This window comes from Lactuca serriola, chromosome 1, assembly GCF_051521515.1.
Source record: "Lactuca serriola cultivar US96UC23 chromosome 1, Lser_US96UC23_V15, whole genome shotgun sequence".
NCBI classification, from domain to species: Eukaryota; Viridiplantae; Streptophyta; class Magnoliopsida; order Asterales; family Asteraceae; genus Lactuca; species Lactuca serriola.
Genome location: NC_136408.1, coordinates 210,388,839 through 210,399,033, shown reverse-complemented (window position 1 = coordinate 210,399,033; position 10,195 = coordinate 210,388,839). Strand labels below are relative to the sequence as shown.

The 10,195-nt window shown below is 34.1% G+C and overlaps 1 long non-coding RNA gene across 1 annotated transcript; it reads right to left on the bottom strand.

Annotated features, from left to right (window-relative positions):
* Window positions 1-2,793: 2,793 nt before the first annotated feature.
* On the bottom strand, window positions 2,794-6,227 carry LOC145049032 (uncharacterized). The gene is made up of 3 exons (XR_013683158.1): window positions 4,435-6,227; window positions 3,858-4,350; window positions 2,794-3,721 (listed from the first exon to the last, which is right to left on the bottom strand). It is a non-coding gene; the product is annotated as an uncharacterized LOC145049032 (long non-coding RNA).
* Between the last annotated feature and the right edge of the window lie 3,968 nt (window positions 6,228-10,195).

Sequence of the window (10,195 nt, the reverse complement as noted above, 5' to 3'; positions counted from 1 at the left end):
CAAGGATGGCCGGCACCCTCGCATTCTATTTCTAGGGTGCTGAAAGAGGGATTACGTTGGGCGTAAATTCGGAGTACTATGGGCGTACTCGTAGCGTTGGGCGTAATTTCGGAGTACGTTGGGCGTACGCGACGTCAGTGCTTACCGCATCTTCGGGCGGAGCATTGGATGGGACCCGGAGCGACGTGGACGAACCGAGGCCTAGCACCCGACTACGCTGGGCGTAAATCGTCTTGGTGTGTGTGCCTCGAACTTGTAAAATCCGTAACTTTTGCATACGGTTTCGTTTTTTGACGTTCTTTATATCCAATCGAAGGTGAGTAAATACTCTACAACTTTCATTTAGACTCCGTCGGCAAATTTTGACTTTATTTTTAATTATATTTTGATTAATAGGCCGGGACATGATAACTTCGTTAAGAATCCATAACTTCTTTATCCGACGTCCGTTTTCGTTTGTCTTTTTGCCATCGAACTATTATTGTCGAGACCTTCAACTCTCGTTTAAGTTGTGTCGGCTAAAAATCACTCGATCTTTATTTCGAGTTTTTAGCTGTCTACCGCTGTTACGTAACTTAGAAAATTTGTATCTTCTTCATACGAAGTCTGTTTTGGGCGTTCTTTTTAGGCATGATTATGGTTTAACATAATCTACGACTTTCGTTTAGATACCTAAGGCTAAAAATTATTGTATCGAAACTTTGCGTTTTATGTCTATCAGCGTTGCCGGTTTTTGCCGCGAATCTTAGATTGGTCATAACTTCTTCGTTATCACTTGGATTTTAGTGTTCGTTATATGTACGAAAACCTTGATACGGTTCCTACTACTTTATTTAACCCAAATAAGATTTTTAGGAAAGTTATATTTTGGCATAAATTTGACTGGTGTTACATTTTATTGTCTCAAAATATCGGGTTGTCACAGATATCGATTCTACAAATTGGAGATTCCAAACGCCAAATTGGCAATCCCAATCATGAACGGGACATATTCTGATCAGTAAAAACATGTTTCAACAATCAATTTTTTAATTCAGCGGGATAGAAACTAGAGAAGGTCGATCAGTTTTATGTAGAAATTGTAGAAACACAAGTAAACTACATATAAAAGATGAAGATTAGGAAAAAGATGGAAGAAATAAAAGAAATTTTACCAGAATGTGTGGGAGCACGATAGTAAGAAGCAACGAACAGGCCCTAGAAGTTGAAAGGAAAACAAGACGAACATAGACGTCCACCACCAAACTTATCTTTGACGTGGGGAATTTATGCGTAATTAATGGAGAATCGGTTTTCAAGGAGTATATACAGGGATATTTGGTTTGGCGGGATTGGAAAGAGGGATTAAACAAATTGAATATTTTATTTGTATAAGATTTAATTTTATTATATATATATTTACTGGTTTTACAACCTATATATCTTTAGTAACAAACAACGAATGAGAATATATATGCAAAAATATATCCGTATGAAGCAATGGATTTACATGGTACTGATTCATATATATTAGGAATGATAAACAAACTAAGTAGGATATGGTTTGCTTTGTTCCTCCCCATACACGATGGTATAGATAATTAATAGAGTGATTTATATATTTAGTCCTACAACTATCACATATATGATATTTCAGTCCCTTAACTTCTAACCATTGTGTTTCTCATCTTTAAATATTGAAAATTACATGTAATGTTATCTTCCATAAGTTTGTTGCAATCGATTCGGTTGTCTTATTTATACGTTATGCATCCTATACATTGCTGATATATAATTTTTAGAAACTAAACAACAGTTTTTTACATAGAAAATCTAAAAAAAGATATAGCCAAAAAGATGTGAGACGTTAAGATAAAGACTGTTTTTTTATATAAAAAATCTAACCCCCTCGTATTCATTCTCTGCGTCTATCATCTTTTCAGATCGAGTTAGCATCAATTTGTTGCTGAAATAACAATTTTATAATCAGAATATAGAATAATAAAAATCATATGTTGCTATTTCTTGAATTTATCTCATAATCAAAATATAGAGTAATGGAAGTCATACGGATCAATTTCTTTTAGCTTTATTGTCTCGTTCAATTCACATGTTGCCTGAAAGCATTAGCCCTCTCTGATAGGGTCCCCTGAAGTAAGAAAACAAGAGAAATTCAAGAAATATATAAAAATAAAGGTCAATGACAAGCTTTTAAAATTCAAAAATTACCTTGATAGATTGCACTGCACATACATTATAAATTTCTATTTTGATATAAATTTTTTAATTTAGATATCTAAAAGAGTGCAAAAAGAAATAGAAACTAACTTCTCTTTGCAATTTGATTGATAGCATCTCTGATTTTGCTCCAAGCTCAGAGAAAGGAGTCCAAGCACCAAGGAGCTTGATCGTTATTCCAAAATCTGATAGAGATTGCCCCAACTCTATAACAATATTACACAAATTGTGTTAAAAAGACATGAATGCCCTTCCCATCCTCATTATCAAATATTAAATACCTTTGTGTCTCTTTACTAGACGATATGCATGTTTCTGGGCTTCAGCTAAGTGATCTTCAAGCTCAAATATAAATTTGATCAGGTTGTGGTTTCAGACTAAGTGTACGGCTAACATCATATGATATATTTTTTTGATTTATAATATGTCCAATTTTACATGAGGAAATTCCATATTTACCCCTGAACATGTTAGCATTTCCCTACAGCATAAACCAAAGTTTCCACCAAAAGGACTACAAGAAAAAATGAAAAGACTAAAATACCCTTGCAAGGAAAAAGCAACACAGATTACAATGTTATCATCAACTAAAATAATTAAAGTAAAACGCTATAATAAGAGGAAATGAAAGTATGATGGTATAACAAACAAATCAATACCACTTTTCAAAATACCTATTTTGAAAAAAAAATATGATGGCTCTATAATTGTTCCAATTTCTAAAGCAACTAAAACCAAAAAACAAATCTCTAAAGTTTCAAACAAATCATTAACAAAGTCTTAATCACTATCATCGTCATACATATCATCTTTTCCATCTTCTTCTTCTTTTGTTGATGAACTATACTCAAACTCGCCCTCATTGTCATCATCATCATCACCATCACCAGAAGCATTGCTTGAGATGTTACCATAGTCGATGGTTTCATGACGTGAACTTGTGGATGCTTCTTCCATAGGGCTAATGATTTCATTTGTTTCGGCTTCATCATCTTGAAAAGCATCATCATTTTTTTTTATTATCAGTATTTTGTACATCAATCCATCCACGTGGTTTAACTTTACATACAGCTAACTAGTCAGACATGTTTTGCTTCATGCTAGGGTATGGAATGTAACAAACTTGTGTAGCTTGCATAGCTAAAACAAATGGTTCGAACTTCCTAAACTTTCTTTGTTTGTTTATGTCAACCAACTTATATTGGTTATGGACCTTGACCACAACATTAGGAGTTGGATCGTACCATTCACAGTTGAACAAGACTGTGTTTTTAATTGGCAAACCAGGATATTCAACTTCTAGTATTTCCAACAACCTGCCATAGTAATCACAAGAGTCGCTACTTATACACACTCCACTATTCATTGTCACTTTGATAGCACCATGTGATTCTGTATGAAACTTATAACCATTAACAAAGTAGACGTTATATAATTTCACCGTCCTTAATGGCCTTCTTGAAAGATCATGTATATACTTGTTATTTATTTGATTTTGACGTGCCTATATTACAAAAAAGGAACTACATAAGAAATCCGTCAACAACAACAAGAACCACAATAATAATAATAATAATAATAATAATAATAATAATAATAATAATAATAATAATAATAATAATAATATCCTGAACACTTACATAATTCACAAACCATGAAGCAAAGTTTGTATCTACTTCTTCCATGAGATCATGTTCGCTTATATCAGGATATAGTTCTTTCAACAACCTTTCATATTTTCTGTAAACATGTTTAAAATAATTTGAAGTCATGCAAAGTTGAATAATATGTGACATTGAAATGTCAATTACAAGCTTACTTGACATACGGTTGCAACTTTTCTTCATTAAATAGTATGTAAAAATGTAATGCATTAAACTCCTTATCACTTAACCTTCTACTCTTGAGTTTTCCATATGGGCGGCCATGATGTAAAAATACACTCAACTTTTCTTCATCAACATCTTCAGCTCCTCCATCATCATTACGAGGCATCTTTCGGTTACGTGTATAAACATTGGGCTCGAAATAGTGAGAGCAAAAGTTTGAGGCTTCACGAACCAAAAATGCATTGCAAATTGACTCTTCCACTCTAGCTTTGTTTTTAACATCCTTTTCAATTGATGGAGCAATCTACAATGGAACAGGTTATATATAAAAGTTAATCAATATTTAACACTTAAATGTATAAAATATAATTTGAAGTACGAAATTAACCTTTCAAATGGATACGTCCAACGATATTGAACAGGACCTCCTATCTTTGTTTCATATGGCAAATGTATCGGTAAATGTTCCATCGAGTCAAAAAAGCCAGGGACAAATATCTCCTCCAATTTACAAAGAATTACTGGAATTTCAGCTTCAAGCCTTTTCATGTCTTCAACAGTAACTACTGTTGCGGTTAAGCTTCTAAAGAAAAGACGTATCTCAGTAATTGCTTGGTTGGCAACATCTCGCGGAATGCAATTGGCAACAATCTTTGCAAAAAAACATGGCAATCGTGACTCTTCATTCCAAACAGTCTATGTGAGCTCAAGTCTACACATCTCCCTAGATTCGACACATAACCATCTAGGAAAGTCAAATTCTCCACCCATTTACATATGACTTTTTTTTTCATCCTTGCTTAATGCATATGGTGCTTTTGTGTACTGACCTGTAACTTGATTTTTACCAAAACCTTTTCTATTACAGAAGACTTTCAAATTAGCTCTTGCTTTTGTATTGTCCTTTGTCTTGTCCTTAACATCCATTATTGTGTAAAACAAATTTTCAAAAAAATTCTTCTCAATGTGCATAACATCAAAATTATGTCTTATTAAATTTGTTTTCCAATATGGCAAATCCTAGAATATGCTTCTTTTTTTCCATCTACATCCAACTTTTTTGCTACATGCTTTATTTACTAACTTGGCATTAACTTCTGTCACTTTTAACAAGCCAAAATCTTCAATTTCCCTTAAAATTTATACACCTTTCATAATTGGAGGAGGACCCCTTTGTTCAGTACGGTTCTTGGTGAACTTAGTCTTATTCAATCTGAATGGGTGATCAGATTCGAGAAATCTTCTATGACAATCAAACCAAGAAATCTTTTTACCGTTTGGCAGCGTAAATGCTTGTTAATATTTTCCACAATGTGGACATGCTAGCTTACCTGCGGTTACCCAACCAGATAGCATGCCATATGCAGGGAAATAGCTAATTGTCCACATTAAAGCGGCTCTCATTTGAAAATTTTGTCTAAGTGATACATCAAAAGTTACAATGCCTTCTTCCCATAACTCTTTTAATTCTGCTATAACAGGTTGAATGAAAACATCTAACCTTTGCATAGGGATTTTAGGTCCAGGCACAATTGCAGTAAAAAACATGTAAGGTTCTTTCATACACATAGATGGTGGCAAATTATAAGGTGTAATTATAATGGGCCACGTTGAATGTTGTGCTCCTGAGGTGCCATGGGGTTGGAACCCATCTGTGCATAGTCCCAACCTAACATTACGACTTTCGGCTGCAAATGATGGATGGATGACATCAAATTGCTTCCAAGCATCAGAATCAGACGGATGACACATAACTCCATTATCGTGCCCATGATCTTGTGTATGCCATCGCATGGAAGCGGCTGTTGCTTGAGAAGCATACAATCTCTTCAGCCTTGGAATCAAAGGCAAATAATGCATTCGGGAAAAAGGTACACGTGAAAACTTAGAAGAATTTCTTGACTTCTTATACCTTGGCGCTTCACAGAATTTGCATTGATCAAGATCTTTATCTCCTCGCCAATATAACATGCATCCATACATACAACAATCAATCAATTCCACAGGTAGACCAAGTCCTTGTATTAATTTTTTTGTCTCATATAAACTATCAACCATGGTATTGTCCTTTGGTAAACCATCCTTCATCAATTGACAAATTGAATCAAAACATTCCTCAGGGATGCGATATTCAGATTTGATATTCAAGAACCGAGCCACAACAGACAATTGTGTTACTTTTTCACAACCAGACCACAACTCTCTATAAGAGGGTTCATGTTGTTCATTCAAACTCGTCGTTGTGTCATCCATCTGTGACGAAGTGCAACCTGTAGTTGTTTCTCCATGTCTATCCCACACATAGTACTTTGGAATAAAACCAAACTTAGACAAGTGAAACTTTATATCTTCAACTTCTCGGTATGGTCTGTTAAGGCATTTTTTGCAGGGACATTTAATTTTTTCTCCATCCATAAAACGTTGATTGCTACACGCAAATTCGATGAAAGTATTCAAGCCATTTCTAAAAATTGGTGATATGAATCCATCTGCATCTAGCCTTTCATACATCCAATTCCGATCTATATTGTTCATTTATAATATTTTTTACGTATATCAAAACTGTACAAAAGAAAGTAACAAAAGTGCTAGATATGCAAAATGAAAAATTAAGATGCAAACTAAAAAAAGATAAATAATACTTGATAATTCCAAAAGTATGTAAAAGTAGATAGTGTGTCACTGTGACTTCCAAATTAGTCAATTCAAACGGACCTAATTTCTATTTACAGCAACCATAGATAAAATGTAACATAAATATGATGTAGGATGCTATATAATACATATAGGTTTAATATTATTGCTAAATAAGGCATTATACTATAGAAATTTCTAGGTGAATGAAAAGTAGTGTGTCATTGACCATTTTACCCTTGATGATGTTTAGAGGTTTTTTCGGCCTAATATGGTACTGTTGTGGTTGATGTACTGATATGTTGAGTTACATGCATAAAAAGATAAGGATAATATGTTTCCAGCAAAGACGTTACCTTTTTAGTATCTGTAAAGCTGTTGATGTGCTCTTATGTCAAAACTATAAGAAACCAAATAACAAAAATGTTAGTTGCAGATGCCAAAATAGAAGGAAACTTATTCCATAAATCATAAGACTTAGCAAACCCATAAAGTATCTAAATCAAGGCATAGGTCAAACAGAAACCATGACATCAGCAACATTAATGAAAATTTGCCCACACATCAGGGGCATTTTCGTCATAACCTAGACCAAAACTTTAGAAACATGGGCATATAAGTCCAAACATCATGTGTATTTTAGTCAAAACAAGACCAAAAATAGGGAAACAACAACCCCTACTGTTTTTATGTTGTATTACTTGTGATACTGATAGTTTTTATTAAGTTATAGGCAAACATAAATGAATGTTAGGGCATTGTTGGAATAATTCAATATATGGGACATTTTTAACCCAGGGTATTTTGGTAAAAAAAACTTCCTAATTTAAGTTTTGTTATTAGTTTAAGATTCTGTTTCAAGTAATTTTATAGAAAGTTTAGTAAGCAATTTTTTTTTATCTCTGTCCCTATTTTTTTAATCCCCTGTTCAGAATTCTCCTTGAAGAACAAGGACCTGCCCTTATTCTTTGGTTACACCTAACAAACTTGGTGAACAATTCAATTTCAGAAGTCTTTTGTTATAACTTGTTCTATTTACTTTCCTCTATTAACAATCATGTTGCTTTTTTGCTATGATAAAATCTAAACATTGTTGATCAAGGTTAATCACAGAGTTTAGAACTTACAGGCAGGGGCAGATCTAGCTAGTAGCCTGGGGTATCATGTGCTACCCCTCAATTTCGCTGGAGAAGAGCAAAAAATTAGATATGTGTTCTATATCAAATATGGTCCTCCTAGTTAATTAGTGTGCTACTCCTTAAGATGCTATTCTGATACAAGAAGAAAAGATTAGGAGCGAAGCTAGCAGAACTCCGACAGACAGAAGTGGACAACCGGAGGTAGCAGATAGTAGAAGGTGGCGGCAATGTTTTTGTAAATCATTTAGGATTTGTGGGTATTTGTGAGAGAAATGCTCTAGTCACAAAATCTGGGTCAAACCCAATCCAGGAAAGGGTCTGCGTGCTTTTTTTTTCAAATTTTTTTTTCAATTCACAACTTCAAGGTACTTGACACTTTACCCCTTTTAAGATAATTTTGTAACAAGTAACCTACAATTTAACCAAACTAAGTGAGACAAAAAAAAAAAAAAAGAGAGAGAGAGAATGGTTAAATTAAAATCTAAAAAAACCTGAAATTGTCAAATTAATTTTACAATTAATTAAACGTTAAATATTTAAAAACAGATGTTTGCTTCAGAGTGAATGGTCGTACTTGGATAGCCCGCTAAATACCATGAACCTATTGAATCCTAATATGCTTGCTTCCATAGATGGTAACAACTATTGTTGGTTGTCGTTGTCTTCAATCTCACATGATAGGATAGACATCACTGATTATTAAATTTCTGGAGAAGTGAGACATCGGCATTCGTAATTGCCTTCGTTAGAGATAAATCGCACAATAGAGTGGGGTATTGAAATTCTTTAGTGGGAATGTGAAAGTGAAAAAGAAAAGGGTATTTGATTATTAATTTTGGGTTTATTAAGTTTTTTATTATGTTATAAGTCAAAGTAATCTTTGACTGGTATGAGGGTTAAACGAGTAGTACCGATGTTGACCAAATCTGATTCTGAAATAAAATTGAAGTAATATAGATTATATAAAAATATCGTTCTTTTGATGTTCTAGAACCGAAAATCAAGATTCCATTGACGATAAGATAATTGGTATGCTCACTGATCAAAAATAGACAATCTATTTTAAAACTGATTTTTTACACGACTGACACTATTTACTTATGTGGGTTACTTAGACCAATGCCGCATTTTCGATTAATATGTTCGGTCGAGGTCTAATGCGCATCAAAAAAGCACCACAATCGACCGAACAAACGGGATGTGACCAGCCCCCCCCCCCCCCTATGAAACTGATTCTATGGTTTTTGGAGATTCTTAGGGGTCATTTGTTTTGCACTTACCCGGACCGGTCAGAGTTGACTGCTGACTCGGTCAGCAGTCAGAGTGTTTGATGGGCCTCCAAAAGTGATGATTCGGTCAGCAATAGCTGACCCATTGACTGACTCGGTCCTCCACAAAAACAAGGCTGACCAAAGAAAAGCCCTTATCTTGCCGTTTCTGCCCCTGCGCCCTAAAACAAAATCACGTTCTATTCCTAGCGACTCCTCCTGATTCCACGAATTCTCAGCAAGGACTCCTTCAAATCCCGAAATTGACAGCAACATCAACAACATCATAGACAACAACATCAACTGCAGCAACCACAACAGCAGGTTCTCTTCTTCTTCTTCTTCTTCTTCTTTTTTCTCTCTCTCTCTCTCTCTCTCTCTCTCTCTCTCTCTTTTATCACGAGGCATCTCAACGGCAGCAGCAGGTTCAATTCCCAAAATTGAAAACAACATCAACAACATCATCGACAACAACATCAACTGCAGCAGGTTCTCTTCTTCTTCTTCTCTTTTTTTTATCACGAGGCATATCATAGACAACAGTATCTCACCGCATCTTTTTTTTTCTGATGTATGAAATCCCTTTTGAAGTTTGATTCTGAATGAACCTGCCACACATGATAATCTTTAAAAACTTTATTACAAAAGGGTACTGTGATTGGAGGACAGTGATGTTCATGTTCCATTAATTAAGGACAAGAACAATGAGCAAACATTATTATGATCAAACATATGAATATATATATATATATATATATATATATATATATATATATATATATATATATATATATATATATATATATATATGTTACAATGAAATTTTAAATCTGAAATTTGTCAAACATATGTTACAATGAAGTTTTAAATCTGAAATTTGTTTGTATGAAAGTTGAAATCTGAAATTTGTTTTTATATGATAGTTTGTATTTTTATAATCATTTTATCTAGCACAAGGGACAACACAAGGGTAATATGGTCATTTTTTTCATTCAGCACAATCAGTCGGATAAATAATCAAACAGCATAAACTCAGTCAGATGTGGACTCAGTCAGCATTTCTAACCCAGTCAGCTCTAACCCAATCAGCAACTATCAAACGACCCCT